This window comes from Carcharodon carcharias (genome assembly GCF_017639515.1).
Source record: "Carcharodon carcharias isolate sCarCar2 chromosome 35 unlocalized genomic scaffold, sCarCar2.pri SUPER_35_unloc_6, whole genome shotgun sequence".
In the NCBI taxonomy this organism is placed as follows: Eukaryota; Metazoa; Chordata; class Chondrichthyes; order Lamniformes; family Lamnidae; genus Carcharodon; species Carcharodon carcharias.
In genome coordinates, this window is record NW_024470722.1 from 1,164,162 (window position 1) to 1,189,970 (window position 25,809).

The following is a 25,809-nucleotide window of genomic DNA, read 5'->3' on the forward strand; positions in this document are numbered from 1 at the left end:
CCTCAATCACTACCTACCTGTGCCTCCACAGTCCCTCAATCACTACCTACTCATCCCTGCACAGTCCTTTAATCACTACCTACCCATCCCTCCACAGTCCCTCTATCGCTACCTAACAATCCCTCCACAGTCCATTAATCACTACCTACCCTCCCTCCACAGTCCCGCAATCCCTACCTTCCCATCCCTCCACAATCCCTCAATCACTTCGTACCCATCAGTCCACAGTCCCTCAATCACTACTGACCCATCTTTCCACAATCCCTCAATCACTACCTACCCATCCCTCCACAATCCCTCAATAACTACCGACACATCCCTCCACAGTCCCTCAATCACTACCTACCAACCCTCCACAGTCCCTCAATCACTACCTACCAATCCCTCCACAATCACTCAATCACTACCTACCCATCCCTCCACAGTCCCTCAATCACTACCTACCCATCCCACCACAGTCCCTCCATCACTAGCTACCCATCCCTCAACAGTCCCTTAATCACTACCTACCCAACCCTCCGCAGTCCCTCAATCACTATCTTCCAATCCCTCCACAGTCCCGCAATCCCGACCTTCCCATCCCTCCACAATCCCTCAATCACTTCCTACCCATCCCTCCACAATCCCTCAATCACTACCTACTCATCCCTCCACAATCTCTCAATCACGACCGACACATCCCTCCACAGTCCCTCAATCACTACCTACCCATCCCTCCACAGTCCCTCAATCACTAACGACACACTCCTCCACAGTCCCTCAATCACTACCTATCCATGTTTCCACAGACCCTCAATCACTACCGACACATCCCTACACAGTCCCTCAATCACTATTCAGCCATTCCTCCACAATCCCTCAATCACTACCTACCAATCCCTCCACAGACCCTCAATCACTACCTACCAATCCCTCCACAGTCCCTCAATCACTACCTACCCATCACTCCACAGTCTCTCAATCACTACCGACCCATCCCTACACAGTCGCTCAATCACTATCCAGCCATTCCTCCACAATCCCTCAATAACTACCCACCCATCCCTACACAGTCCCTCAATCACTACCTACCTATCCCTCCACAGTCCCTCAATCACTACCGACCCATCACTCCACAGTCCCTCAGACACTTCCTACCAATCCCTCCACAGTCCCTCAATCACTACCTACCAACCCTCCACAGTCCCTCAATCACTACCTACCAATCCCTCCACAGTCCCTTAATCACTACCTACCCACCCCTTCACAGTCCCTCAATCACTACCCACCTATCCATCCACAGTCCCTCAATCACTACATACCCATCCCTCCTCGGTCCCTCAATCACTACATACCCAACCCTCCACTTTCCCTCAATCACTACCTACCCATCCCTCCACAGTCCCTCAATCACTACCGACCCATCCGTCCACAATCCCTCAATATTTACCGACACATCCCTCCACAATCCCTCAATGACTACCTACCCATCCCTCCACAATCCCTCAATTACTACCGACACATCCCTCCACAGTCCCTCAAACACTACCTACCCATCCCTCCACAGTCCTTCAATCACTACCTACCCATCCCTCCACAGTCCCTCAATCATTACCTTCCCATCCCTGCACAGTCCCTCAATCACTACCGACCCATCCCTCCACAGTCCCTCAATCACTACCGACCCATCCCTCCACAGCCCCTCAATAACTATCCAGCCATTCCTCCACAATCCCTCAATCACTACCTACCCATCCCTCCACAGACCGTCAATCACTACCTAACCATCCCTCAACAAGTCCCTCAATCACTACCGATGCATCCCTACACAATCCCTCAATCACTACCTACCCATCCCTCCACAGTCCCACAGTCACTACCAACCCATCCCTCCACAGTCCCTCAATCACAAAATACTCATCCCTCCACAGTCCCTCAATCACTATCTAACCATCCCTCCACAGTCCCTCAATCAATACCGATGCATCCCTCCACAATCCCTCAATCACTACCTACCCATCCCTCCACAGTCCCTCAGTCACTACCAACCCATCCCTCCACAGTCCCACAATCACTACCTACCCATCCCTCCGCAGTCCCTCAATCACTACATATCCAACCCTCCACAGTCCCTCAATCACTACCTACCTGTGCCTCCACAGTCCCTCAATCACTACCTACTCATCCCTGCACAGTCCTTTAATCACTACCTACCCATCCCTCCACAGTCCCTCTATCGCTACCTAACAATCCCTCCACAGTCCATTAATCACTACCTACCCTCCCTCCACAGTCCCGCAATCCCTACCTTCCCATCCCTCCACAATCCCTCAATCACTTCGTACCCATCAGTCCACAGTCCCTCAATCACTACTGACCCATCTTTCCACAATCCCTCAATCACTACCTACCCATCCCTCCACAATCCCTCAATAACTACCGACACATCCCTCCACAGTCCCTCAATCACTACCTACCAACCCTCCACAGTCCCTCAATCACTACCTACCAATCCCTCCACAATCACTCAATCACTACCTACCCATCCCTCCACAGTCCCTCAATCACTACCTACCCATCCCACCACAGTCCCTCCATCACTACCTACCCATCCCTCAACAGTCCCTTAATCACTACCTACCCAACCCTCCGCAGTCCCTCAATCACTATCTTCCAATCCCTCCACAGTCCCGCAATCCCGACCTTCCCATCCCTCCACAATCCCTCAATCACTTCCTACCCATCCCTCCACAATCCCTCAATCACTACCTACTCATCCCTCCACAATCTCTCAATCACGACCGACACATCCCTCCACAGTCCCTCAATCACTACCTACCCATCCCTCCACAGTCCCTCAATCACTAACGACACACTCCTCCACAGTCCCTCAATCACTACCTATCCATGTTTCCACAGACCCTCAATCACTACCGACACATCCCTACACAGTCCCTCAATCACTATTCAGCCATTCCTCCACAATCCCTCAATCACTACCTACCAATCCCTCCACAGACCCTCAATCACTACCTACCAATCCCTCCACAGTCCCTCAATCACTACCTACCCATCACTCCACAGTCTCTCAATCACTACCGACTCATCCCTCCTCAGTCCATCAATCACTACCTAACCATCCCTCCACTGTCCCTCAATCACTACCGACACAGCCCTCCACAGTCCCTCAAACACTTCCTACACATCCCTCCAAAGTCCCTCAATCACTACCTACACATCCCTCCACAGTCCCTCAATCACTACCGACCCATCCCTACACAGTCCCTCAATCACTATCCAGCCATTCCTCCACAATCCCTCAATAACTACCCACCCATCCCTACACAGTCCCTCAATCACTACCTACCTATCCCTCCACAATCCCTCAATCACTACCTACCAATCCCTCCACAGTCCCTCAATCACTACCTACCCATCACTCCACAGTCCCTCAATCACTACCGACTCATCCCTCCTCAGTCCATCAATCACTACCTAACCATCCCTCCACTGTCCCTCAATCACTACCGACACAGCCCTCCACAGTCCCTCAAACACTTCCTACCCATCCCTCCAAAGTCCCTCAATCACTACCTACCCATCCCTCCACAGTCCCTCAATCACTATCGACCCATCCCTACACAGTCGCTCAATCACTATCCAGCCATTCCTCCACAATCCCTCAATAACTACCCACCCATCCCTACACAGTCCCTCAATCACTACCTACCTATCCCTCCACAGTCCCTCAATCACTACCTACCAACCCTCCACAGTCCCTCAATCACTACCTACCAATCCCTCCACAGTCCCTTAATCACTACCTACCCACCCCTTCACAGTCCCTCAATCACTACCCACCTATCCATCCACAGTCCCTCAATCACTACATACCCATCCCTCCTCGGTCCCTCAATCACTACATACCCAACCCTCCACTTTCCCTCAATCACTACCTACCCATCCCTCCTCGGTCCCTCAATCACTATCGACCCATCCGTCCACAATCCCTCAATATTTACCGACACATCCCTCCACAATCCCTCAATGACTACCTACCCATCCCTCCACAATCCCTCAATTACTACCGACACATCCCTCCACAGTCCCTCAAACACTACCTACCCATCCCTCCACAGTCCTTCAATCACTACCTACCCATCCCTCCACAGTCCCTTAATCACTACCGACCCATCCCTCCACAGCCCCTCAATAACTATCCAGCCATTCCTCCACAATCCCTCAATCACTACCTACCCATCCCTCCACAGACCGTCAATCACTACCTAACCATCCCTCAACAAGTCCCTCAATCACTACCGATGCATCCCTACACAATCCCTCAATCACTACCTACCCATCCCTCCACAGTCCCACAGTCACTACCAACCCATCCCTCCACAGTCCCTCAATCACAAAATACTCATCCCTCCACAGTCCCTCAATCACTATCTAACCATCCCTCCACAGTCCCTCAATCAATACCGATGCATCCCTCCACAATCCCTCAATCACTACCTACCCATCCCTCCACAGTCCCTCAGTCACTACCAACCCATCCCTCTACAGGTCCACAATCACTACCTACCCATCCCTCCGCAGTCCCTCAATCACTACATATCCAACCCTCCACAGTCCCTCAATCACTACCTACCTGTGCCTCCACAGTCCCTCAATCACTACCTACCCATCGCTGCACAGTCCTTTAATCACTACCTACCCATCCCTCCACAGTCCCTCAATCACTACCTAACAATCCCTCCACAGTCCATTAATAACTACCTACCCTCCCTCCACAGTCCCACAATCCCTACCTTCCCATCCCTACAAAATCCCTCAATCTCTACTGACCCATCCTTCCACAATCCCTCATTCACTACCTACCCATCCCTCCACAATCCCTCAATCACTACCAACACATCCCTCCACAGTCCCTCAATCATAAAATACTCATCCCTCCACAGTCCCTCAATCACTACCTAACCATCCCTCCACAGTCCCTCAATCAATACCGATGCATCCCTCCACAATCCCTCAATCACTAACTACCCATCCCTCCACAGTCCCTCAGTCACTACCAACCCATCCCTCTACTGTCCCACAATCACTACCGACACATCCCTCCACAGTCCCTCAATCACTACCTACCCATCCCTCCACAGTCCCTCAATCACTACCTACCAACCCTCCACAGTCCCTCAATCACTACCTACCAATCCCTCCACAGTCCCATAATCACTACCTACCCACCCCTCCACCGTCCCTCAATCACTACCCACCTATCCCTCCACAGTCCCTCAATCACTACGTACCCATCCCTCCTTAGTCCATCAATCACTAAATACCCAACCCTCCACTTTCCCTCAATCACTACCTACCCATCCCTCCACAGTACCTCAATCACTACCGACCCATCCCTCCACAATCCCTCAATATTTACCGACACATCCCTCCACAATCCCTCAATGACTACCTACCCATCCCTCCACAATCCCTCAATTACTACTGACACATCCCTCCACAGTCCCTCAATCACTACCTACCCATCCCTCCACAGTCCCTCAATCACTACCGACCCATCCCTCCACAATCCCTTAATCACTACTGACCCATCCCTCCACAGCCCCTCAATAACTATCCAGCCATTCCTCCATGATCCCTCAATCACTACCTACCAATCCCTCCACAGACCGTCAATCACTACCTAACCATCCCTCAAAAAGTCCCTCAATCACTACCGATGCATCCCTACACAATCCCTCAATCACTACCTACCCATCCCTCCACAGTCCCACAGTCACTACCAACCCATCCCTCCACAGTCCCTCAATCACAAAATACTCATTCCTCCACAGTCCCTCAATCACTACCTAACCATCCCTCCACAGTCCCTCAATCAATACCGATGCATCCCTCCACAATCCCTCAATCACTAACTACCCATCCCTCCACAGTCCCTCAGTCACTACCAACCCATCCCTCTACAGTCCCACAATCACTACCTACCCATCCCTCCGCAGTCCCTCAATCACTACCTATCCAACCCTCCACAGTCCCTCAATCACTACCTACCTGTGCCTCCACAGTCCCTCAATCACTACCCACCCATCCCTGCCTAGTCCTTTAATCACTACCTACCCATCTCTCCACAGTCCCTCAATCACTACCTAACAATCCCTCCACAGTCCATTAATCACTACCTACCCTCCCTCCACAGTCCCGCAATCCCTACCTTCCCATCCCTACACAATCCCTCAATCTCTACTGACCTATCCTTCCACAATCCCTCATTCACTACCTACCCATCCCTCCACAATCCCTCAATCACTACCGACACATCCCTCCACAGTCCCTCAATCACTACCTACCCATCCCTCCACAGTCTCTCAATCAGTACCTACCCATCCCTCCACAGTCCCTCAATCACTACTGACCCGTCCCTCCACATTCCCTCAATCACTATTCAGACATTCCTCCACAATCCCTCAATCACTACCTACCAATCCCTCCACAGACCCTCAATCACTACCTACCAATCCCTCCAGAGTCCCTCAATCACTACCTACCCATCACTCCACAGTCCCTAAATCACTACCGACTCATCCCTCCTCAGTCCATCAATCACTACTGACCCATCCCTCCACAGTCCCTCAATCACTACCGACACATCCCTCGACAGTCCCTCAATCACTATCCAGCCATTCCTCCACAATCCCTCAATCACTACCCACCCATCCCTACACAGTCCCTCAATCACTACCTACCTATCCCTCCACAATCCCTCAAATACTACCCACCCATCCCTACACAGTCCCTCAATCACTACCTAACTATCCCTCCACAATCCCTCCATCACTACCTACCCATCCCTCCACAGTCCCTCAATCACTACCGACCCATCCTCCACATTCCCTCAATCACTACCGACCCACACTCCACAGTCCCTCAATCACTACCTACCCATCCCTCCACAATCCCTCAATCTTTACCTACCCATCCCTCCACAATCCCTCAATCTTTACCTACCCATCACTCCACAATCCATCAATTAATACCGACCCATCCCTCCACATTGCCTCAGACACTTCCTACCCATCCCTCCACAGTCCTTCAATCACTACCGACCCAGCCCTCCACAGTCCCCAAAACACTTCCTACCCATCCCTCCACAGTCCCTCAATCACTACCTACCCATCCCTCCACAGTCCCTCAATCACTACCGACCCATCCCTCCACAGTCCCTCAGACACTTCCTACCCATCCCTCCACAGTCCCTCAATCACTACCTACCCATCCCTCCACAGTCCCTCAATCACTCCCGACCCATCCCTCCACTGTCCCTCAGACACTTCCTACCCATCCCTCCACAGTCCCTCAATCACTACCTACCCATCACTCCACAGTCCCTCAATCACTACCGACTCATCCCTCCTCAGTCCATCAATCACTAACTAACCATCCCTCCACTGTCCCTCAATCACTACCGACCCAGCCCTCCACAGTCCCTCAAACACTTCCTACCTATCCCTCCACAGTCCCTCAATCACTACCTACCCATCCCTCCACAGTCCCTCAATAACTACCTACCCATCGCTCCTCAGACCATCAATCACTACCAACCCATTCCTACACAGTCCCTCAATCATTAACTACCCATCCCTCCACAGTCCCTTAATCACGACCTACCCATCCCTCCACAGTCCCTCAATCACTACGTACCCATCCCTCCTCAGTCCCTCAATCACTACCTACCCATCCCTCCACAGTCCCTCAATCACTACCGACCCATCACTCCAGAGTCCCTCAATCACTACCGACTCATCCCTCCACAGTCCCATAATCACTACCTAACCATCCCTCCACAGTCCCTCAATCACTACCGAAGCATCCCTCCACAATCCCTCAATCACTACCTACCCATCCCTCCACAGTCCCTCAGTCATTACCTACCCATCACTCCAAAGACCCTCAATCACTAACTACCCATCCCTCCACATTCCCTCAATCACTACCCACCAATCCCTCCACAGTCCCTCAATCACTACCAAACCGTCCCTCCACTGTCCCTCAATCACTACCGACGCATCCTTTCCACAATCCCTCAATCACTACCTAACCATCCTTCCACAGTACCTCAATCACTACCAACCCATCCCTACACACTCCCTGAATCACTACCTACACATCCCTCCACAATACCTCAATCACTACCTACCCATCCCTCCAGAGTGCCTCAGTCATTACTGACCCATGCCTCAACAGTCCCTCAATCACTTCCTACCCATCCCTCCACAGTCCCTCAATAACTTGCTACCCAAACCTCCACAGTCCCTCAATCACTTCCTTCCAATCCCTCCACAGTCCCTTAATCACTACCTACCCATGCCTCCACCGTCCCTCAATCACTACCCACCCATCCCTCCACAGTCCCTGAATCACTACCTACCCATCCCTCCACAGTCCCTCAATCACTACCGACCCAGCCCTGCACAGTCCCTCAATCACTACCGACCCATCCCTCCACAGTCCCTCAATCACTACCTAAATATCGCTCCACAATCCCTCAATCACTACCTACCCATTCCCCCACAATCCTCCAATCACTACCCGCCCATGCCTACCCAATCCATCAATCACTACCAACCCATCCCTCCACAGTCTCTCAATCACTACCTACCCATCCCTCCACAGTCCCTCAATCACTACCTACCCATCCCTCCACAGTCCCTCAATCACTACCTACCCATCCCTCCACAGTCCCTCAATCACTACCCATCAATCCCTCCACAGTCCCTCTATCACTACCTACCCAACCCTGCACAGTCCCACAATCACTACCGAACCATCCCTCCACAGTCCATTAGTCACTACCTACCCATCCCTCCACAGTCACTCAATCACTTCCGACCCATCCCTCCACAGTCCTTCAAACACTTCCTACCCATCCCTCCACAGTCCCTCAATCACTACCTATCCATCGCACCACACACCCTTTATCACTACCTACCCATCCCTCCACAGTCTCTCAATCACTACCGACCCATCCCTCCACTGTCCCTCAATCACTACTGACCCGTCCCTCCTCATTCCCTCACTCACTATTCAGCCATTCCTCCACAATCCCTCAATCACTACCTACCAATCCCTCCACAGACCCTCAATCACTACCTACTAATCCCTCCACAGTCCCTCAATCACTACCTACCCATCACTCCACAGTCCCTCAATCACTACCGACTCTTCCCTCCTCAGTCCATCAATCACTACCTAACCATCCCTCCACTGTCCCTCAATCACTACCGACCCAGCCCTCCACAGTCCCTCAAACACTTCCTACTCATCCCTCCACAGTCGCTCAATCACTACCTACCCATCCCTCCACAGTCCCTCAATCACTACCTACCCATTCCTCCACAATCCCTTAATCACTACCCACCCATCCCTCCTCAGTCCCTCAATCACTACCGACCCATCCCTCCACATTGCCTCAGACACTTCCTACCCATCCCTCCACAGTCCTTCAATCACTACCGACCCAGCCCTCCACAGTCCCTGAAACACTTCCTACCCATCCCTCCACAGTCCCTCAATCACTACCTACCCATCCCTCCACAGTCCCTCAATCACTACCGACCCATCCCTCCACAGTCCCTCAGACACTTCCTACCCATCCCTCCACAGTCCCTCAATCACTACCTACCCATCCCTCCACAGTCCCTCAATCACTCCCGACCCATCCCTCCACTGTCCCTCAGACACTTCCTACCCATCACTCCACAGTCCCTCAATCACTACCTACCCATCACTCCACAGTCCCTCAATCACTACCGACTCATCCCTCCTCAGTCCATCAATCACTAACTAACCATCCCTCCACTGTCCCTCAATCACTACCGACCCAGCCCTCCACAGTCCCTCAAACACTTCCTACCTATCCCTCCACAGTCCCTCAATCACTACCTACCCATCGCTCCTCAGACCATCAATCACTACCAACCCATTCCTACACAGTCCCTCAATCATTAACTACCCATCCCTCCACAGTCCCTTAATCACGACCTACCCATCCCTCCACAGTCCCTCAATCACTTCCCACCCATCCCTCCTCAGTCCCTCAATCACTACCTACCCATCCCTCCACAGTCCCTCAATCACTACCGACCCATCCCTACAGAGTCCCTCAATCACTACCGACTCATCCTCCACAGTCCCATAATCACTACCTAACCATCCCTCCACAGTCCCTCAATCACTACCGAAGCATCCCTCCACAATCCCTCAATCACTACCTACCCATCCCTCCACAGTCCCTCAGTCATTACCTACCCATCACTCCAAAGACCCTCAATCACTACCTACCCATCCCTCCACATTCCCTCAATCACTACCCACCAATCCCTCCACAGTCCCTCAGTCACTACCGAACCGTCCCTCCACTGTCCCTCAATCACTACCGACGCATCCTTTCCACAATCCCTCAATCACTACCTAACCATCCCTCCACAGTCCCTCAATCACTACCAACCCATCCCTACACACTCCCTGAATCACTACCTACACATCCCTCCACAATACCTCAATCACTACCTACCCATCCCTCCAGAGTGCCTCAGTCATTATTGACCCATGCCTAAACAGTCCCTCAATCACTTCCTACCCATCCCTCCACAGTCCCTCAATAACTTGCTACCCAACCCTCCACAGTCCCTCAATCACTTCCTTCCAATCCCTCCACAGTCCCTTAATCACTACCTACCCATGCCTCCACTGTCCCTCAATCACTACCCACCCATCCCTCCACAGTCCCTCAATCACTACCTACCCATCCCTCCACAGTCCCTCAATCACTACCAACCCAGCCCTGCACAGTCCCTCAATCACTACCGACCCATCCCTCCACAGTCCCTCAATCGCTACCTAAATATCGCTCCACAGTCCCGCAATCACTACCTACCCATCCCTCCACAATCCCTCAATCACTACCTACCCATTCCCCCACAATCCTCCAATCACTACCCGCCCATGCCTACCCAATCCATCAATCACTACCAACCCATCCCTCCACAGTCTCTCAATCACTACCTACCCATCCCTCCACAGTCCCTCAATCACTACCTACCCATCCCTCCACAGTCCCTCAATCACTACCTACCCATCCCTCCACAGTCCCTCAATCACTACCCATCAATCCCTCCACAGTCCCTCTATCACTACCTACCCAACCCTGCACAGTCCCACAATCACTACCGAACCATCCCTCCACAGTCCATTAGTCACTACCTACCCATCCCTCCACAGTCACTCAATCACTTCCGACCCATCCCTCCACAGTCCTTCAAACACTTCCTACCCATCCCTCCACAGTCCCTCAATCACTACCTATCCATCGCACCACACACCCTTTATCACTACCTACCCATCCCTCCACAGTCTCTCAAACACTACCGACCCATCCCTCCACTGTCCCTCAATCACTACTGACCCGTCCCTCCTCATTCCCTCACTCACTATTCAGCCATTCCTCCACAATCCCTCAATCACTACCTACCAATCCCTCCACAGACCCTCAATCACTACCTACTAATCCCTCCACAGTCCCTCAATCACTACCTACCCATCACTCCACAGTCCCTCAATCACTACCGACTCTTCCCTCCTCAGTCCATCAATCACTACCTAACCATCCCTCCACTGTCCCTCAATCACTACCGACCCAGCCCTCCACAGTCCCTCAAACACTTCCTACTCATCCCTCCACAGTCGCTCAATCACTACCTACCCATCCCTCCACAGTCCCTCAATCACTACCTACCCATTCCTCCACAATCCCTTAATCACTACCCACCCATCCCTCCTCAGTCCCTCAATCACTACCGACCCATCCCTCCACATTGCCTCAGACACTTCCTACCCATCCCTCCACAGTCCTTCAATCACTACCGACCCAGCCCTCCACAGTCCCTGAAACACTTCCTACCCATCCCTCCACAGTCCCTCAATCACTACCTACCCATCCCTCCACAGTCCCTCAATCACTACCGACCCATCCCTCCACAGTCCCTCAGACACTTCCTACCCATCCCTCCACAGTCCCTCAATCACTACCTACCCATCCCTCCACAGTCCCTCAATCACTCCCGACCCATCCCTCCACTGTCCCTCAGACACTTCCTACCCATCACTCCACAGTCCCTCAATCACTACCTACCCATCACTCCACAGTCCCTCAATCACTACCGACTCATCCCTCCTCAGTCCATCAATCACTAACTAACCATCCCTCCACTGTCCCTCAATCACTACCGACCCAGCCCTCCACAGTCCCTCAAACACTTCCTACCTATCCCTCCACAGTCCCTCAATCACTACCTACCCATCGCTCCTCAGACCATCAATCACTACCAACCCATTCCTACACAGTCCCTCAATCATTAACTACCCATCCCTCCACAGTCCCTTAATCACGACCTACCCATCCCTCCACAGTCCCTCAATCACTTCCCACCCATCCCTCCTCAGTCCCTCAATCACTACCTACCCATCCCTCCACAGTCCCTCAATCACTACCGACCCATCCCTACAGAGTCCCTCAATCACTACCGACTCATCCTCCACAGTCCCATAATCACTACCTAACCATCCCTCCACAGTCCCTCAATCACTACCGAAGCATCCCTCCACAATCCCTCAATCACTACCTACCCATCCCTCCACAGTCCCTCAGTCATTACCTACCCATCACTCCAAAGACCCTCAATCACTACCTACCCATCCCTCCACATTCCCTCAATCACTACCCACCAATCCCTCCACAGTCCCTCAGTCACTACCGAACCGTCCCTCCACTGTCCCTCAATCACTACCGACGCATCCTTTCCACAATCCCTCAATCACTACCTAACCATCCCTCCACAGTCCCTCAATCACTACCAACCCATCCCTACACACTCCCTGAATCACTACCTACACATCCCTCCACAATACCTCAATCACTACCTACCCATCCCTCCAGAGTGCCTCAGTCATTATTGACCCATGCCTAAACAGTCCCTCAATCACTTCCTACCCATCCCTCCACAGTCCCTCAATAACTTGCTACCCAACCCTCCACAGTCCCTCAATCACTTCCTTCCAATCCCTCCACAGTCCCTTAATCACTACCTACCCATGCCTCCACTGTCCCTCAATCACTACCCACCCATCCCTCCACAGTCCCTGAATCACTACCTACCCATCCCTCCACAGTCCCTCAATCACTACCAACCCAGCCCTGCACAGTCCCTCAATCACTACCGACCCATCCCTCCACAGTCCCTCAATCGCTACCTAAATATCGCTCCACAGTCCCGCAATCACTACCTACCCATCCCTCCACAATCCCTCAATCACTACCTACCCATTCCCCCACAATCCTCCAATCACTACCCGCCCATGCCTACCCAATCCATCAATCACTACCAACCCATCCCTCCACAGTCTCTCAATCACTACCTACCCATCCCTCCACAGTCCCTCAATCACTACCTACCCATCGCTCCACAGTCCCTCAATCACTAACTACCCATCCCTCCACAGACCCTCAATCACTACCCATCAATCCCTCCACAGTCCCTCTATCACTACCTACCCAACCCTGCACAGTCCCACAATCACTACCGAACCATCCCTCCACAGTCCATTAGTCACTACCTACCCATCCCTCCACAGTCACTCAATCACTTCCGACCCATCCCTCCACAGTCCTTCAAACACTTCCTACCCATCCCTCCACAGTCCCTCAGTCACTACCTACCCATCCCTCCACAATCGCCCAATCACTACATACCCATCCCTCCACAGTCCCTCAGTCACTACCAACCCATCCCTCCACAGTCCCTCAATTACTACCTACCCATCCCTCCACAGTCCCTCAAAAACTACCTACTCATCCCTCCACCGTCCCTCAATCACTACCTACCCAACCCTCCACAGTCCCTCAATTACTACCTACCATTCCCTCCACAGTCCCTTAATCACTACCTACCCATCCCCCCACAGTCCCTCAATCACTACCCACCCATCCCTCCACAGACCCTCAATCTTTACCGACCCATTCCTCCACAATCCCTCAATTACTACCGACCCATCCCTCCACAATCTCTCAATTACTACCTACCCATCGCACCTCAGACCATCAATCAGTACTGACACATCCCTACACAGTCCCTCAATCTCTACCTACCCATCCCTCCACAGTCCCTTAATCACTACCTACCCATCCCTCCACAGTCCCTCAATCACTACTCACCCATCCCTCCACAGTCCCACAATCACTATCCAGGCATTCCTCCACAATCCCTCCATCACTACCTACCAATCCCTCCACAGATCGTCAATCACTACCTACCCATCCCTCCACAGTCCCTCAATCACTACCTAACCATCCCTCCAAAGTCCCTCAATCACTACCGATGCATCCCTCCACAATCCCTCAATCACTACCTACCCATCCCTCCACAGTCCCACAGTCACTACCAACCCATCCCTCCACAGTCCCTCAATCACAAAAGACTCATCCCTCCACAGTCCCTCAATCACTACCTAACCATCCCTCCACATTCCCTCAATCACTACCGATGCATCCCTCCACAATCCCTCAATCACTACCTACCCATCCCTCCACAGTCCGTCAGTCACTACCAACCCATCCCTCCACAGTCCCTCAGTTACTACCTACCCATCCCTCCACAGTCCCTCAATCAGTACCTATCCATCCCTCCACAGTCCCTCAATCACTACCTACCCATCCCTCCACAGTCCCACAGTCACTACCAACCCATCCCTAAACAGTCCCTCAATCACAAAAGACTCATCCCTCCACAGTCCCTCAATCACTACCTAACCATCCCTCCACTTTCCCTCAATCACTACCGATGCCTCCCTCCACAATCCCTCAATCACTACCTACCCATCCCTCCACAGTCCGTCAGTCACTACCAACCCATCCCTCCACAGTCCCTCAATCACTACCTATCCATCCCTCCACAGTCCCTCAATCACTACCTAGCCATCCCTCCACAGTCCCTCAATCACTACCTAAATATCGCTCCACAGTCCCGCATTCACTACCTACCCATCCCTCCACAATCCCTCAATCACTACCTACCCATTCCCCCACAATCCTCCAATCACTACCCGCCCATGCCTACCCAATCCATCAATCACTACCAACCCATCCCTCCACAGTCTCTCAATCACTACCTACCCATCCCTCCACAGTCCCTCAATCACTACCTACCCATCCCTCCACAGTCCCTCAATCACTACCCATCAATCCCTCCACAGTCCCTCTATCACTACCTACCCAACCCTGCACAGTCCCACAATCACTACCGAACCATCCCTCCACAGTCCATTAGTCACTACCTACCCATCCCTCCACAGTCACTCAATCACTTCCGACCCATCCCTCCACAGTCCTTCAAACACTTCCTACCCATCCCTCCACAGTCCCTCAATCACTACCTATCCATCGCACCACACGCCCTTTATCACTACCTACCCATCCCTCCACAGTCTCTCAAACACTACCGACCCATCCCTCCACTGTCCCTCAATCACTACTGACCCGTCCCTCCTCATTCCCTCACTCACTATTCAGCCATTCCTCCACAATCCCTCAATCACTACCTACCAATCCCTCCACAGACCCTCAATCACTACCTACTAATCCCTCCGCAGTCCCTCAATCACTACCTACCCATCACTCCACAGTCCCTCAATCACTACCGACTCATCCCTCCTCAGTCCATCAATCACTACCTAACCATCCCTCCACTGTCCCTCAATCACTACCGACCCAGCCCTCCACAGTCCCTCAAACACTTCCTACTCATCCCTCCACAGTCGCTCAATCACTACCTACCCATCCCTCCACAGTCCCTCAATCACTACCTACCCATCCCTCCACAATCCCTTAATCACTACCCACGCATCCCTCCTAAGTCCCTCAATCACTACCGACCCATCCCTCCACATTGCCTCAGACACTTCCTACCCATCCCTCCACAGTCCTTCAATCACTACCGACCCAGCCCTCCACAGTCCCTGAAACACTTCCTACCCATCCCTCCACAGTCCCTCAATCACTTCCTACCCATCCCTCCACAGTCCCTCAATCACTACCGACCCATCCCTCCACAGTCCCTCAGACACTTCCTACCCATCCCTCCACAGTCCCTCAATCACTCCCGACCCATCCCTCCACTGTCCCTCAGACACTTCCTACCCATCCCTCCACAGTCCCTCAATCACTACCTACCCATCCCTCCACAGTCCCTCAATCACTACCGACTCATCCCTCCTCAGTCCATCAATCACTAACTAACCATCCCTCCACTTTCCCTCAATCACTACCGACCCAGCCCTCCACAGTCCCTCAAACCCTTCCTACCTATCCCTCCACAGTCCCTCAATCGTTAACTACCCATCCCTCCACAGTCCCTTAATCACGACCTACCCATCCCTCCACAGTCCCTCAATCACTTCCCACCAATCCCTCCACAGTCCCTCAATCACTACGTACCCATCCCTCCTCAGTCCCTCAATCACTACCTACCCATCCCTCCACAGTCCCTCAATCACTACCGACCCATCCCTCCAGAGTCCCTCAATCACTACCGACTCATCCCTCCACAGTCCCATAATCACTACCTAACCATCCCTCCACAGTCCCTCAATCACTACCGAAGCATCCCTCCACAATCCCTCAATCACTACCTACCCATCCCTCCACAGTCCCTCAGTCATTACCTACCCATCACTCCAAAGACCCTCAATCACTACCTACCCATCCCTCCACATTCCCTCAATCACTACCCACCAATCCCTCCACAGTCCCTCAATCACTACCGAACCGTCCCTCCACTGTCCCTCAATCACTACCAACGCATCCTTTCCACAATCCCTCAATCACTACCTAACCATCCCTCCACAGTCCCTCAATCACTACCAACCCATCCTTACACACTCCCTGAATCACTACCTACACATCCCTCCACAATACCTCAATCACTACCTACCCATCCCTCCACAGTCCCTCAATAACTTGCTACCCAACCCTCCACAGTCCCTCAATCACTTCCTTCCAATCCCTCCACAGTCCCTTAATCACTACCTACCCATGCCTCCACTGTCCCTCAATCACTACCCACCCATCCCTCCACAGTCCCTGAATCACTACCTACCCATCCCTCCACAGTCCCTCAATCACTACCGACCCAGCCCTGCACAGTCCCTCAATCACTACCGACCCATCCCTCCACAGTCCCTCAATCACTACCTAAATATTGCTCCACAGTCCCGCAATCACTACCTACCCATCCCTCCACAATCCCTCAATCACTACCTACCCATTCCCCCACAGTCCCTCAATCACTACCTACCCATCCCTCCACAGTCCCTCAATCACTACCTACCCATCCCTCCACAGTCCCTCAATCACTAACTACCCATCCCTCCACAGTCCCTCAATCACTACCCATCAATCCCTCCACAGTCCCTCTATCACTACCTACCCAACCCTGCACAGTCCCACAATCACTACCGAACCATCCCTCCACAGTCCATTAGTCACTACCTACCCATCCCTCCACAGTCACTCAATCACTTCCGACCCATCCCTCCACAGTCCTTCAAACACTTCCTACCCATCCCTCAACAGTCCCTCAGTCACTACCTACCCATCCCTCCACAGTCCATCAATCACTACCTACCAATCCCTCCACAGTCCCTTAATCACTACCTACTGATCCCTCCACAGTCCCTCAATCTCTACCTACCAATCCCTCCACAGTCCATCAATCACTACCTACCAATCCCTCCACAGTTCCTCAATCACTACCCACCCATCCCTCCACTGAGCATCAATCACTACCTACCCATCCCTCCACAGTCCCTCAATCACTACTTACCGATCCCTCCACAGTCCCTCACTCACTACCCACCCATTCCTACAAAGACCCTCAATCACTACCTACCCATCCCTCCACAGTCACTCATTCACTACGTACCCATCCCTCCACAGTCCCTCAATCACTACCTAACCATCCCTCCACAGTCCCTCAATCAATACCTACCAATACCTCCACAGTCCCTTAATCACTAACTACCTATCCCTCCATAGTCCCTCAATCATTACCTACCCGTCCCTCCACAGTCCCTTAATCACTTCCTACCCATTCCTCCACAATCACTCAATCACTACTAACCCATCCTTCCACAATCCCTCAATCACTACCGACACATCCCTCCACAGTCCCTCAATCACTACCTACCCATACCTCCACAGTCCCTCAATCACTAACGACACCTCCCTCGACAGTCCCTTAATCACTACTGTCCCACCTCTCCACAGACCCTCAATCACTACCGACACATCCCTACGCAGTCCCTCAATCACTACCTACCTATCCCTCCACAGTCCCTTAATCACTACCTACCCATCCCTCCACAGTCCCTCAAACACTACCGACCAATCCCTCCACATGCCCTCAATCACTACCAACCCATCACTCCACATTCCCTCAATCACTATCCAGCCATTCCTCCACAATCCCTCAATCAGTACCTACAAATCCCTCTACAGTCCCTCATTCACTACCTACCCATCCCTCCACAGTACCTCAATCAATACCCACCCATCCCTCCACAGTCCCTCAATCACTTCCTACCCATCCCTCCACAGTCCCTCAATCACTACCCACCCATCCCTCCACAGTCCCTCAATCACTACTGACCCATCCCTCTACAGTCCCTCAATAACTACCCACCCATCCCTCCACAGACCATCAATCACTACCTACCCATCCCTCCACAGTCCCTCAATCACAACCTAACGATCCCTCCACAGTCCCTCAATCACTACCGATGCATCCCTCCACAATCGCCCAATCACTACATACCCATCCCTCCACAGTCTTTCAGTCACTACCAACCCATCCCTCCACAGTCCCTCAATTACTACCTACCCATCCCTCCACAGTCCCTCAAAAACTACCTACTCATCCCTCCACAGTCCCTCAATCACTACCTACCCAACCCTCCACAGTCCCTCAATTACTACCTACCATTCCCTCCATAGTCCCTTAATCACTACCTACCCATCCCCCCACAGTCCCTCAATCACTACCCACCCATCCCTCCACAGACCCTCAATCTTTACCGACCCATCCCTCCACAATCCCTCAATTACTACCGACCCATCCCTCCACAATCTCTCAATTACTACCTACCCTTCGCACCTCAGACCATCAATCAGTACCGACACATCCCTACACAGTCCCTCAATCTCTACCTACCCATCCCTCCACAGTCCCTTAATCACTACCTACCCATCCCTCCACAGTCCCTCAATCACTACTCACCCATCCCTCCACAGTCCCACAATCACTATCCAGGCATTCCTCCACAATCCCTCCATCACTACCTACCAATCCCTCCACAGTTCCTCAATCACTACCTACCCATCCCTCCACAGTCCCTCAATCACTACCTAACCATCCCTCCAAAGTCCCTCAATCACTACCGATGCATCCCTCCACAATCCCTCAATCACTACCTACCCATCCCTCCACAGTCCCACAGTCACTACCAACCCATCCCTCCACAGTCCCTCAATCACAAAAGACTCATCCCTCCACAGTCCCTCAATCACTACCTAACCATCCCTCCACATTCCCTCAATCACTACCGATGCATCCCTCCACAATCCCTCAATCACTACCTACCCATCCCTCCACAGTCCGTCAGTCACTACCAACCCATCCCTCCACAGTCCCTCAGTTACTACCTACCCATCCCTCCACAGTCCCTCAATCAGTACCTATCCATCCCTCCACAGTCCCTCAATCACTACCTACCCATCCCTCCACAGTCCCTCAATCACTACCAACCCATCCCTCCACAGTCACTCAATCACTACCTACCCATCCCTCCACAGTCCCACAGTCACTACCAACCCATCCCTAAACAGTCACTCAATCACAAAAGACTCATCCCTCCACAGTCCCTCAATCACTACCTAACCATCCCTCCACTTTCCCTCAATCACTACCGATGCCTCCCTCCACAATCCCTCAATCACTACCTACCCATCCCTCCACAGTCCGTCAGTCACTACCAACCCATCCCTCCACAGTCCCTCAATCACTACCTATCCATCCCTCCACAGTCCCTCAATCACTACCTAGCCATCCCTCCACAGTCCCTCAATCACTACCCACCCATCCCTCCACAGTCCCTCAATCACTACCTGCCCAACTCTCCACAGTCCCTCAATCACTACCTACCCATTCCTCCATAGTCCCTCATTCACTACCTATCCATCCCTCCACAGTCCCTCAATCACTACCTAGCCATCCCTCCACAGTCCCTCAATCACTACCCACCCCTCCCTCCACAGTCCCTCAATCACTACCTGCCCAACTCTCCACAGTCCCTCAATCACTACCTACCCATCCCTCCACAGTCCCTCAATCACTACCCATCAATCCCTCCACAGTCCCTCTATCACTACCTACCCAACACTGCACAGTCCCTCAATCACTACCGAACCATCCCTCCACAGTCCATTAGTCACTACCTACCCATCCCACCACAGTCACTCAATCAGTTCCGACCCATCCCTCCACAGTCCTTCAAACACTTCCTACCCATCCCTCCACAGTCCCTCAGTCACTACCTACCCATCCCTCCACAGTCCATCAATCACTACCTACCAATCCCTCCACAGTCCCTCAATCACTACCTAGCCATCCCTCCACAGTCCCTCAATCACTACCCACCCATCCCTCCACAGTCCCTGGATCACTACCTGCCCAACTCTCCACAGTCCCTCAATCACTACCTACCCAACCCTCCACAGTCCCTCAATTACTACCTACGATTCCCTCCACAGTCCCTTAATCACTAACTACCCATCCCCCCACAGTCCCTCAATCACTACCCACCCATCCCTCCACAGACCCTCAATCTTTACCGACCCATCCCTCCACAATCCCTCAATTACTACCGACCCATCCTTCCACAATCTCTCAATTACTACCTACCCATCGCACCTCAGACCATCAATCAGTACCGACACATCCCTAGACAGTCCCTCAATCTCTACCTACCCATCCCTCCACAGTCCCTTAATCACTACCTACCCATCCCTCCACAGTCCCTCAATCACTACTCACCCATCCCTCCACAGTCCCACAATCACTATCCAGGCATTCCTCCACAATCCTCCATCACTACCTACCAATCCCTCCACAGATCGTCAATCACTACCTACCCATCCCTCCACAGTCCCTCAATCACTACCTAACCATCCCTCCAAAGTCCCTCAATCACTACCGATGCATCCCTCCACAATCCCTCAATCACTACCTACCCATCCCTCCACAGTCCCACAGTCACTACCAACCCATCCCTCCACAGTCCCTCAGTTACTACCTACCCATCCCTCCACAGTCCCTCAATCAGTACCTATCCATCCCTCCACAGTCCCTCAATCACTACCTACCCATCCCTCCACAGTCCCTCAATCACTACCAACCCATCCCTCCACAGTCACTCAATCACTACCTACCCATCCCTCCACAGTCCCACAGTCACTACCAACCCATCCCTAAACAGTCACTCAATCACAAAAGACTCATCCCTCCACAGTCCCTCAATCACTACCTAACCATCCCTCCACTTTCCCTCAATCACTACCGATGCCTCCCTCCACAATCCCTCAATCACTACCTACCCATCCCTCCACAGTCCGTCAGTCACTACCAACCCATCCCTCCACAGTCCCTCAATCACTACCTATCCATCCCTCACAGTCCCTCAATCACTACCTAGCCATCCCTCCACAGTCCCTCAATCACTACCCACCCATCCCTCCACAGTCCCTCAATCACTACCTGCCCAACTCTCCACAGTCCCTCAATCACTACCTACCCATCCCTCCATAGTCCCTCATTCACTACCTATCCATCCCTCCACAGTCCCTCAATCACTACCTAGCCATCCCTCCACAGTCCCTCAATCACTACCCACCCCTCCCTCCACAGTCCCTCAATCACTACCTGCCCAACTCTCCACAGTCCCTCAATCACTACCTACCCATCCCTCCACAGTCCCTCAATCACTACCCATCAATCCCTCCACAGTCCCTCTATCACTACCTACCCAACACTGCACAGTCCCTCAATCACTACCGAACCATCCCTCCACAGTCCATTAGTCACTACCTACCCATCCCTCCACAGTCACTCAATCACTTCCGACCCATCCCTCCACAGTCCTTCAAACACTTCCTACCCATCCCTCCACAGTCCCTCAGTCACTACCTACCCATCCCATCACAGTCCATCAATCACTACCTACCAATCCCTCCACAGTCCCTCAATCACTACCTAGCCATCCCTCCACAGTCCCTCAATCACTACCCACCCATCCCTCCACAGTCCCTGAATCACTACCTGCCCAACTCTCCACAGTCCCTCAATCACTACCTACCCAACCCTCCACAGTCCCTCAATTACTACCTATCGATTCCCTCCACAGTCCCTTAATCACTAACTAGCCCATCCCGTCCACAGTCCCTCAATCACTACCCACCCATCCCTCCACAGACCCTCAATCTTTACCGACCCATCCCTCCACAATCCCTCAATTACTACCGACCCATCCTTCCACAATCTCTCAATTACTACCTACCCATCGCACCTCAGACCATCAATCAGTACCGACACATCCCTAGACAGTCCCTCAATCTCTACCTACCCATCCCTCCACAGTCCCTTAATCACTACCTACCCATCCCTCCACAGTCCCTCAATCACTACTCACCCATCCCTCCACAGTCCCACAATCACTATCCAGGCATTCCTCCACAATCCCTCCATCACTACCTACCAATCCCTCCACAGATCGTCAATCACTACCTACCCATCCCTCCACAGTCCCTCAATCACTACCTAACCATCCCTCCAAAGTCCCTCAATCACTACCGATGCATCCCTCCACAATCCCTCAATCACTACCTACCCATCCCTCCACAGTCCCACAGTCACTACCAACCCATCCCTCCACAGTCCCCCAATCACAAAAGACTCATCCCTCCACAGTCCCTCAATCACTTCCTAACCATCCCTCCACAGTCCCTCAATCACAAAAGACTCATCCCTCCACAGTCCCTCAATCACTACCTAACCATCCCTCCACATTCCCTCAATCACTACCGATGCATCCCTCCACAATCCCTCAATCACTACCTACCCATCCCTCCACAGTCCGTCAGTCACTACCAACCCATCCCTCCACAGTCCCTCAATTACTACCTACCCATCCCTCCACAGTCCCTCAATCAGTACCTATCCATCCCTCCACAGTCCCTCAATCACTACCTACCCATCCCTCCACAGTCCCACAGTCACTACCAACCCATTCCTAAACAGTCCCTCAATCACAAAAGACTCATCCCTCCACATTCCCTCAATCACTACCTAACCATCCCTCCACTTTCCCTCAATCACTACCGATGCATCCCTCCACAATCCCTCAATCACTACCTACCCATCCCTCCACAGTCCGTCAGTCACTACCAACCCATCCCTCCACAGTCCCTCAATCACTACCTATCCATCCCTTCACAGTCCCTCAATCACTACCTAGCCATCCCTCCACAGTCCCTCAATCACTACCCACCCATCCCTCCACAGTCCCTCAATCACTACCTGCCCAACTCTCCACAGTGCCTCAATCACTACCTACCCATCCCTCCACAGTCCCTCAATCACTACCTATCCATCCCTCCACAGTCCCTCAATCACTACCTAGCCATCCCTCCACAGTCCCTCAATCACTACCCACCCCTCCCTCCACAGTCCCTCAATCACTACCTGCCCAACTCTCCACAGTCCCTCAATTACTACCTACCCATCCCTCCACAGTCCCTCAATCACTACCCATCAATCCCTCCACAGTCCCTCTATCACTACCTACCCAACACTGCACAGTCCCTCAATCACTACCGAACCATCCCTCCACAGTCCATTAGTCACTACCTACCCATCCCTCCACAGTCACTCAATCACTTCCGACCCATCCCTCCACAGTCCTTCAAACACTTCCTACCCATCCCTCCACAGTCCCTCAGTCACTACCTACCCATCCCATCACAGTCCATCAATCACTACCTACCAATCCCTCCACAGTCCCTCAATCACTACCTAGCCATCCCTCCACAGTCCCTCAATCACTACCCACCCATCCCTCCACAGTCCCTGAATCACTACCTGCCCAACTCTCCACAGTCCCTCAATCACTACCTACCCATCCCTCCACAGTCCCTCAATCACTACCTATCCATCCCTCCACAGTCCCTCAATCACTACCTAGCCATCCGTCCACAGTCCCTCAATCACTACCCACCCATCCCTCCACAGTCCCTCAATCACTACCTGCCCAACTCTCCACAGTCCCTCAATCACTACCTACCCATCCCTCCACAGTCCCTCAATCACTACCCATCAATCCCTCCACAGTCCCTCTATCACTACCTACCCAACACTGCACAGTCCCTCAATCACTACCGAACCATCCCTCCACAGTCCATTAGTTACTACCTACCCATCCCTCCACAGTCACTCAATCACTTCCGACCCATCCCTCCACAGTCCTTCAAACACTTCCTACCCATCCCTCCACAGTCCCTCAGTCACTACCTACCCATCCCTCCACAGTCCATCAATCACTACCTACCAATCCCTCCACAGTCCCTCAATCACTACCTAGCCATCCCTCCACAGTCCCTCAATCACTACCCACCCATCCCTCCACAGTCCCTGAATCACTACCTGCCCAACTTTCCACAGTCCGTCAATCACTACCTACCCATCCCTCCACAGTCCCTCAATCACTACCTATCCATCCCTCCACAGTCCCTCAATCACTACCTAGCCATCCCTCCACAGTCCCTCAATCACTACCCACCCCTCCCTCCACAGTCCCTCAATCACTACCCACCCATCCCTCCACAGTCCCTCAATCACTACCTGCCCAACTCTCCCCAGTCCCTCAATCACTACCTACCCATCCCTCCACAGTCCCTCAATCACTACCCATCAATCCCTCCACAGTCCCTCAATCACTACCTACCCATCCCTGCACAGTCCTTTAATCACTACCTACCCATCCCTCCACAGTCCCTCAATCACTACCTACTCATCCCTCCACAGTCGCTCAATCACTACCCACCCATCCCTCTACAGTCCCTCAATCAATACCTACCCATCCCTCCACAGTCCCTCAATCACTACCTACCCAACCCTCCACAGTCCCTCAATCACTACCTAAACATTGCTGACTGTCCCGCATTCCCTACCTCCCCAACCCTCCACAGTCCCTCAATCACGACCTACCCATCCCTCCACAATCCCTCAATCTTTACCGACCCATCCCACCACAATCCCTCAATGACTACCTACCCATCACTCCACACTCCCTCAATTACTACCGACACATCCCTCCACAGTCCCTCAATCACTACCTACGCATCCCTCCACAGTCCCTCAATCACTAACGACACATCCCTCCGCAGTCCCTTAATCACTAATGACCCATCCCTCCACAGTCCCTCAATCACTACCTATCCATCGCTCCACTGTCCCTCAATCACTACCGACACATCCCTACGCAGTCCCTCAATCACTACCTACCCATCCCACCACAGTCCCTTAATCAATACCTACCCATCCCTCCACAGTCCCTCAAACACTACCGACCCATTACTCCACATGCCCTCAATCA

General features: G+C 52.5%; 1 protein-coding gene across 1 annotated transcript in view; it reads right to left on the bottom strand.

Annotated features, from left to right (window-relative positions):
• The window catches only part of LOC121274265 (contactin-5-like), a gene marked incomplete at its 5' end in the record, with an annotated part of 77,956 nt that overhangs the window by 20,670 nt on the left and 31,477 nt on the right, over positions 1-25,809 (bottom strand). The window lies entirely within an intron of this gene.